The sequence below is a fragment of the Grus americana genome, chromosome 1, assembly GCF_028858705.1.
Source record: "Grus americana isolate bGruAme1 chromosome 1, bGruAme1.mat, whole genome shotgun sequence".
Lineage (NCBI taxonomy): Eukaryota > Metazoa > Chordata > Aves > Gruiformes > Gruidae > Grus > Grus americana.
In genome coordinates, this window is record NC_072852.1 from 23,117,892 (window position 1) to 23,126,290 (window position 8,399).

The window sequence follows — 8,399 nt, forward strand, 5'->3', positions numbered from 1 at the left end:
TCATACAATAAATAATTTAAAAGTGTATGAAAAGTTCCAAATTATAGCCTTTACAGAAATACAAATGCTTAGTATTATATCTTCATAAAAATAAATAAACATGCAAACCATCTTCTCAAAACCAAGCCAGAATCCAAACCTGTTAGCAACAAGTCACTGGAATTTTTTTGTTGTGAATAGGCATTTATGAAGACATTTCCCCTCAAAATGTAATTTGTTCTTAGGGTGCTTCTGCATGCGATGCAAACAGCTCCCCGTTCTGTAAAGCTATTTAAAGCCTTTATCCCACCTCCAACAACATCTGTAGGAAAACTCAGGCAGAAGAGGGCTGCGCCCTTAGTGAGGATATTTTACATAACAGGTCTTTAAGTTAGATGGACAAAGCAATATTTGGCTAAAAGAAAGAAGTATAAAAACCTCATTCACTTGCTGATTCCCAGAATGGACGAAGAGAGGAAGAGGAGGGCTGTTCGGGTGCATGGTCTGCTACATCCTTCTGAAACCCAGAACCCCACGCGCTGTGACTGATCTACCGAGAAGGTCACGCAACCTCTTCTTGCACAGAGCTGCCTCCCCGCTACCACTGCCCACCGAGGCGCAGTACGAGGCAGCGCGCTGGACCCACGTTTGCCACTGCAGAAGAACGTAGGTGCTTATGGGCTCTGGTTCACAACTGCAGCTCGCTGTAGCTGAACCCAGCTGTTTGCTTTGTACCTCTGCCAGAACAGAGAGACGAACAGGAGGCTCACGCTACTGGACTTCACAACATTACACACAAACATGAACAGCCATAAAACGCAGTTTATTCGTATGCCAGGCTGTAACCTCTGGCAGATTCAAAGTCCAATAGGAAACAAGGCTGAATGGCAGAGTAACCTCTGGCAAAGGGACAGGATGAACAGCTGGATGCTTCAGCTTCTGGAGCATAAGTCAGAGTCACAAGTGCATTTATTGTGCTATCCTTCCCACGTCATTGACAACCCAGGAGTATCAAAGAAGTCTGATTATCAAAATTGTTGTAAGAGACTACCACAAGCATCCAGGGCTTCAGGTGCATGTTTTGGGGCCTCATTTTACTACAAAACACAGCATCACATTTTGGTGGGTTAACACCAGCTTCTTACAGTTATATGAGATCATTTAAAAAGCTTTTGGTACTAGAACCCACCATTCAAACTCCTTTCCCAAACATCGCCATCATTTACTTTCTATATCCGTTTAAGTAATACATTCCAAGAATGACAATTTTCTATTTCTTGTACAATCAGACTAGGTTCCCACCAGGATTTGAAACCACAAGTACTAGAGGGAAGGAGGACCAGCCATGCCAGGCTCGCAAGCAGACTTCCTCCCTTTTGTTTTGGCTGGAAGCATGCTCAGTTCTGGCTTTTCCATCGCAGGCGGCAGCCCCCGTACCAAAGCGCGCCAAATCTGTCTTGCAACCCAAGATGCAAGACGGGCGTTAAGCGCCAGCCCAACGTGCATGTGCAATCTCACTCCCTAGCTCACAGCGAATGGGTCACCCGGCTGATTTGCCTACGGCGTGGTACACAACCCCACTCCTGCAAGGCCAGTTATATATTTCAAGCTTTGGAAAGGAATAACAAGAGATTTTTCAGCCCAGCGTCAGGGCTGATGCCCTTAAAAAGGAACCGTAAAGCAAGCTGAAGCCAATCCTAGGTACATACCAGCAGCCTATTACTTACCAACCTTTGCTTCCTTCTAGATTCCATTGTAATGAGAACATAAACAGTGAAATAAGCGTGTATCTCCCTCCAATGAATTACCTATTCAGAGTTCCCTCTGGTGTTCAATAAGCTAATAATCACATTCAAGGTAACAATGTTAGTTACAAAAGCATCAAGTTCCCTCACAAGCAAGTTATCATTCGAAGACAGGCTCAGCGACAGGGACAGGACCGTCGTGTTGTAATTCACGGACGACAAAGGCAATACTATTTTCCATGAGATTTCAGAGGCACGATAAACTTACATTTCCTTCTCTGTATATTCACCCGAGTGGCTGATTAACCCGGAAAGGACCCAAATCGTTACCGATCCCCACTGTCTCTGGGTGTCACCGAGACTGACGCAGTCTCGGAGAAGGCAAAGTCACAAGCCACAGGTACAGCCCAGCTCAACACGGAAGGCAGAGGTGTTCTGCAGTTCCCGAATAACTATACCTTGAGTCACAAGCCTTTCTAGCCTCGCACTTTCATTCACTCGCACGAAACGCGACCGAAGTACAGTACAGCACAGCTAATTAACAGTTTGGAAAGAAACTTTAAAGCTCCCTCTGCAAAGAGACAAAACGCGTTCGCAGGAAAACCCAAATGACCTCCCGAGCCGGCGGTGCGAAGCCGGAGCGCGGGGCCGGCGCCGGGCCAGGACGAGCCGCGACACCGGGGCTGCTGACCTCAGCCGCGCCGCGGGGACTGCGAAACTCCCGCGAACAGCAACCAGCCCCCACCGAGCGGGGCTGCGCTCCGCCGGCGGGGAGCAGAGGGAGCTCCGCCGGGCACCAGCGCTCCCCGGCTGCTGGGCGGGAGGAGCCGCCGCCCCGCGCCTCCCCCCGGCCCTGCGCGGCTGCTTGGGAAAGGCGCTCGAAGTCCGGAGCCGCCGCTCGGGAGCCCCTTAACCAAAACCATCTGGGGCGCGGGCAGCGCGGCGGAAGCCCCGTCCGCCCCGGCCCCCGCCGCCCTGCCCCGCGGCCGCCCCGGGAGCCGCAGCCGAGGAGGGGGGAAGTTGTTCTGCCAGCGATTCAGCCGCTTCCCGAGCAGGGCGAAGACGGGGTGGACGACCTTCTCGCGAAATCCGCCCCCCCCAGCCCCATCCCAGGCGCGCAGCGGCAGCGTTGGGGGCTGCGTTACCTTCAACAGGTGCAGGCGCCGGCGGGCGAAAGCCCCGCGGGCGCGGACCGTCCGAGTTGCCCGAGCGGGAGCGGCGGCGCCTAGAAGCCCGGGGCGGGCGGCGGCGGGCTGGGCAGAGGCGCTACGGCAGCCCCCGGCAGCCGCCCATGCTCCCGGCGGGCCCCGCCACCGCCACAGCAGCCGGAGTCAGCGCGAAGGCGGCAGCAGCTGCGGCCACCTCCGAGAGGAAGGAGGAGAGCGGCGGGGAGCAAGGGAGGGGAAGGCAGAGAGAGAGAGAAGAGAGAGAAACCGCCCCGAGAGAAATTAATCATCACATGACGGTCCCGATCCGCGGCCGCCCCCCCGACAGCCGGAGACTACGCCGGGGAGCGAGGGAAAAGCTGCGAGGAGGGGACACACCTGTAGGCGCAGCACATATCCGCTGTGAGCACAATGCGAGACAGGAAACTGAAAAAACAGCCCAGGGAAGGAGAGAGGCTCCCGTTCGTCCCTCCTTCCCTCCTCCCTCCCTCCTTCCTTCCCTCCCTCCCTCCGTCCTCCTCTCTCCACCCCCTGCCCTCGGTCAGGATCCGCTTGCAGCGCTGTCTCATGCAGGAGATCCAGGCGGAGGGCCGGGAGGAGGCAGGAGCCGCACTTTCTCTCCCTTTTCCCTTCCCCGTCTCCGCTTTGTTTTGCCCTCCGGCCAGGCAGAGCCGGCGTGGCGGAGCGGGGCCACCCGCGGGGCGGAGCGCTCCCGGGGATTCCCGAGCCGGGGCCGCGCCGAGCCCCGCCGGGGCCGGGCCGGGAGCGGCTGCTCCAGCGCCGGGGCCGGTGAGCCCCCAGCCGCCCGCGGGAGCTCCGCGGCGGGGAGCGCAGCCCCACGGGCCTTCGGCGGCGGCGAGCGGCGGCCGCGGGACTGCCGGGGCGGCGCTGCCCGGCACCTCCGGGCAGCCTCTGCCCGCGGCTGGGGCCGGCGCTGGGCTCCGGGGCGATCTCCAGCGGGGCAGGGGGCACCGCTGCGGAAGGGTCTCCTTGCTGTTCCGTAGCTGAAGGCCTTGGGGTACGTGTTGTATTCGGGGGTGGTTTGGGGACGCTCCTGAGTATGTAGGGAACCGCGTGATTTCCACCCCTGAGCAGAGACTCCTGGGCTCCCAGAGCTTGCACCTTGTCCTGCACGCCCTGAGCTGTCATTACGGGGCCCAAAACGTGTCACTGGCAACATTTTTAGTCAACTTAAAGGGTCTGTCTCTCTCGGGTAAACTCTCTGTAATCGCAATTTCTGAAAGTCTTTTCTCCCTCTCAGGCATTCTGCTAAAAAGCCTGTGTGCAAATTTCTCCTGTCTTTCCCCAAAAACAGGCCAACAGGAGTTAATGCAGAGCCCACTCCCTGCCTGTGTGTAAACAGCATCGCCTTGCTTTAGCATCATGATCTTCTCCACCTTCAGATGTCAAATTTGTCTTGACTATAAGTAACGTAGGGATGTCTTAGAAGAATGGCTGAGGTAAGCTTTGGGAAAGTTGTTTAGACTTTGTAGGTAGCTTTCCATCAGTCAAATGTGGACCAGCAATGTTGCAAGGAGTAATTAATTAGCTGCTGTTGGTGCTTTGAGTGCAGCTTCCCTAAATGCTGTGTGTGTTGGGCTTCCCACTGAAACAACAGGAGAGAGCTGGTCAGAAAGCCACACTTCTCAAATGGCACCCTGGAAATTGCTCAAAAATTGTCATTGCATCTCAGAATTGTGACAAATGCCAAATAAATAAAGATCAGCTCCAAAACCTGGGCAAGAGTAAAAAGGAAGAGGCTGTTGGAGGAGATGTTAAAACTGGCTTTCAGACCTTGGCCATGCAAAGTGCCGCCACGGTCTTAGCAGTGGGTTGGGACCATTCCAACCTAATGTGTTTTGTGAGGCTTTCCTTCTGGGGTTGCGCTTGGGAGGCAGACTGTGCTGGCTGGGTCTCACCAGTCCGGCCGGGTTTTTGTGCTAACCTCCACCAGAAGGCCCTCGTCCTTCTCTGTTTGCCTCCTTCCTGTTCTTCACCTGACTGGGCTGAGTCAGTGTATGGCGAGAAAGAACTGCTGTGCTGTAATTGTGGAGCATTCCAGAAGATCTGGATCCCCTCTGTGTACCTCTTCACTTGCTGGAAAGGAGAAGGGGAATCTGAAGAGGAGGGAGATGGGACTTCCCTAGGAATATGGGGTTAGTTGCGTCCTGCAAGTCCCACGAGGGATCCAGGACGAAGAAACTTACAGGCTGCTAATGGGCTTGGTAAGACCTCACTTTCCAGGCTGCTTTTTCAACGTCTGGGCTTCTGGCCAGGTTGTGCCCAAACTTTTGGCAGAATGCCCTGGAATTACTGTCCAGGCGGCTCTCCTTGTGCCATGGCCTGTGAATCCCTGCCTCCTGGCACGCTCTGCCCCAGGGGCTTTTGCTGGGGGCTCTGTCACTTGTCCCCCCACCCTACCTGTTCCACACTTAATGATCTGCTTACGGTACTGAGGGGGGGAAGCCCCAGATGTGGGCCCACGCCTGCTTCAGCCGATAGCCACTGGCCAGGGCTGTACTTGCTGTACTTCTTCTGTCTCATGGTGGCTGTCCCCAGGCTAAATCTAAGCCTTAGCCCCCTCCCGGCACACCACACAGTTGCCTCTGGCTCCTGTTGCTCTGGCCTCGTAACAGCCTTTTTTTTTTGTTTGTTTGTTTGTTTTTTTTTTAGAAATCTGCCTGTGGACACGTACAGAGCCAGAGCAATGGTGACAGTTTATTTACTTCAAAAGAGGAGCTGGTGAAGTGAAGCCGTGCTGAATCCTCATCCAGTCCGTAACAACTACCTGCTGTGCATTTGACCTTGCCAAGTGTGACAGGGATTGTGAAGCTGAACTAGAGCTCGAGGTGGCCACGCAGCATCCCATCCCAGGACAGCTGTCTTCTCTGCTAAGCCTCCATAAGTTGCTGTTTTGCCAGGCACATGTGGATGTGCTAAAGCAGCAGCATGGCATATCAGCCCGTGCTCCTCCTGCCTGCTGGGGCGGCAGCAGCCTTTTTGTTACTGAATTCAGTGCTGAATTCAGCAGTTGGCCTGCTTGCGAAGGTGCAAAGCGTTTGCAAGATGGTCTTCTGCTTCCCATCGGCCCTTCCTTGTCTTGGAGCCAGCACATTGTCCTTCTCCCCCGCGGAGAAGTATGTGATACGGGGCGATACCTCCTCAGTGAACCCAGATAAACAGCTCCACATCAAAAACTGCTATTTACAGCTGAAGGATTATTCCCCTCCCTTATCACCACCCACCAAAAAAGAAAAAAAAAAAAGAGGTCAAATCAAATCCTAAAGGCAGAAATGCTTAGAAAAGAGCAACAAGTGACGGACTGAATGAGTAACAGCTTCCCAGACTCCCGGGGATCTTCACTGCCGGCGTGCACTTACACATGCACGGTGTGCGGCTCAGGGAGGAAAGCCTTGCTCGCTCCCTCTCCAGTGTAAGGATGCAGATAATGGGACTGCATGTGAATAAGACTCTAGTCCAGATTTCAATTTCCTATTTATTTCCTCCCTCCGCACTCCCTCTTTCTCTCATCACCTTGTTATCACTCGTTCGTCGTTACGTGCGTCCTTCTGGTTTTTTTCTCTGCCTGTTATTATCTTTTACACTGGATGCAACGCCTGTGCCTCTCTCCTGCTTCCCTTCCCAGCGCCGTCAGTTCTCAATTTTATCTAAGGCGCAGCAATACGCAGTATCCTTCCTACCACCGAGACCTTCGAGGCCTATAAAAAAAGAGCTGAATTTCCAGCTGTCATTATTAAAAACACCTTGTTCCACGAGCAACAGAACTAATGAAGCTGGGTTTCCTGTGGCTTCGTCTCTGACTCACTCGTTGCTATTAGCCTCATCTCCCGTTTCTCTTTCATGCCCGATGTGGCATCTCTTCTCGGTGGCGAGAGGCGGCAGCCGCTGTTGCTGGTCCAGAGCGGTGCGTGTGCTGCCTGCACCGCACGGCTGCCTGCATTGCCGGGGCAACTGGCTGCTGCCAAGCACAGCCCTCAGCAGCCGAGTTCCTCCTGCATCTCTCTGTTGGAAAACTAATTTGACTCTCTAGTCACTGATGCTCACAACCCCCTGGGAACTTAATTATCTTTGAGGCTTCTACCTCTTTTATTCATTTGTTTGCAACTAGCCAATGTGTTCTGACATTTTTATGGGGGGCTGATGGGCAGATAAACAGCCAGATGATTGATTAGCAGCCTTTAGGAAGGAAGGTTGTTGCCCTGTGGTCATGGAGATAACCCGAGAGCAACCCAAACAGCTAAAAAAGAACCTCAAATCCTTTAAAATGATTAAAATTGCACTTTCTGTGTGCAGAAAATTTTGATTGTCTGCGTGCCCACATGCCTGAGCAACCTCATTACATCCTGCTTGAGGATCTCCCGCACCTCAGCTTTCTTCTGAAGGATGGGGAGGGTGAAGAAGGGGGACAGGATTCCTCCTCGTATGAGCAGCAATGCGTCTGCTGTACTGGGCAGCAGCTGTAGTGGAGATTCAGCCTGCCCTAGCATGCTGCTACTGCCATCCTTTGTAAGAAATTTATATCAATAAAGGGAATGCAAAGAGTACAGGAAGTAGGACACTGCCTGAATGGGTTTTGTCTCTTGGTTAAGATACAGACAAGGGCTCTACAAGAATTTTTCATTCTCCATCTGAGTGCAGGGCAGTGTGATGTCTTCGGTTCTGATAGGGCACCGCATTGTCTTCCGCCAGTGACTGAAATGACCCAAATATACATATTTATATTTTCACAGTCCATAAATCACCCTGGGATCCACTTTTTCTGGATGAAAAGTGCCAGATAAATCTAAGGTGTTATTATTAGATTTGTGAAATGTCACTGCGCACATCCTGACTTTCATGCCCTTTGCACCAAACTCACGTGGCAGATCAATTTGTGTCTATTGGGTTTTTTTGTGGTTGATGGATTTTGCAGTGCCCGTTTTCCAACAATCCAGAAACAAATGTTTAAGGGTAAAATAACCTGAGATTAATTGTAGGATTTCCTTCTTTTTTTCCTTTGATGCTGGAAAATATTTGAACCACATGGAGCAGGCAGTTTTTGGTATTTTCTAACCAACCATCCCTTGGTACATTTGTTTACCCCCCGTGCAAAATGTTACCCAGTCAGAATTTTGCTTTTGTTTAGTTTAGCAGACATTTTGCATATACTTTGCTACAGATATAAATTGCTGCACAAAGGTATGAGATATAGAAAACCAGCAGGCCTTGGATACAATTTCCATGTGGAATCCACAGAAAGCCTTATATGGATGTGTGCAATGTCTATATGCATGTGTGTGACTATTACAAGTAGCAGCCTTCGCAGTCAGGACTTGACATTCTGACATTGCCCTGGTTGTACCCGATTGTGTGGGAGCCCAGTTAAGAGATCCTTGGGTAATGAAGAGGTTCATACGGGCAATGCTCGCTACCTTGAATTCCTTGAGGAATTTAATTTAAAAAAAAAAATAATCAAAAGACGATAAAAAAATTCAGCAGGAAGTTTAGT

The 8,399-nt window shown here is 52.1% G+C and overlaps 1 protein-coding gene across 8 annotated transcripts in view; it reads right to left on the reverse strand.

Annotated features, from left to right (window-relative positions):
• PLXNB2 (plexin B2) overlaps nucleotides 1–3,356 on the reverse strand; it is a 257,382-nt gene extending 254,026 nt beyond the window's left edge. For 3 of the 8 annotated variants that reach the window (XM_054834306.1, XM_054834295.1, XM_054834241.1), the window contains exon 1: nucleotides 2,870–3,009. The gene's annotated coding sequence lies outside the window, so the exon portion shown is untranslated. Of the gene's footprint in view, nucleotides 1–417; nucleotides 437–2,869; nucleotides 3,010–3,268 lie in introns of those variants that run through there. The other 5 variants (XM_054834250.1, XM_054834267.1, XM_054834286.1 and 2 more) reach the window with 5 other exon arrangements.
• Nucleotides 3,357–8,399: the final 5,043 nt, after the last annotated feature.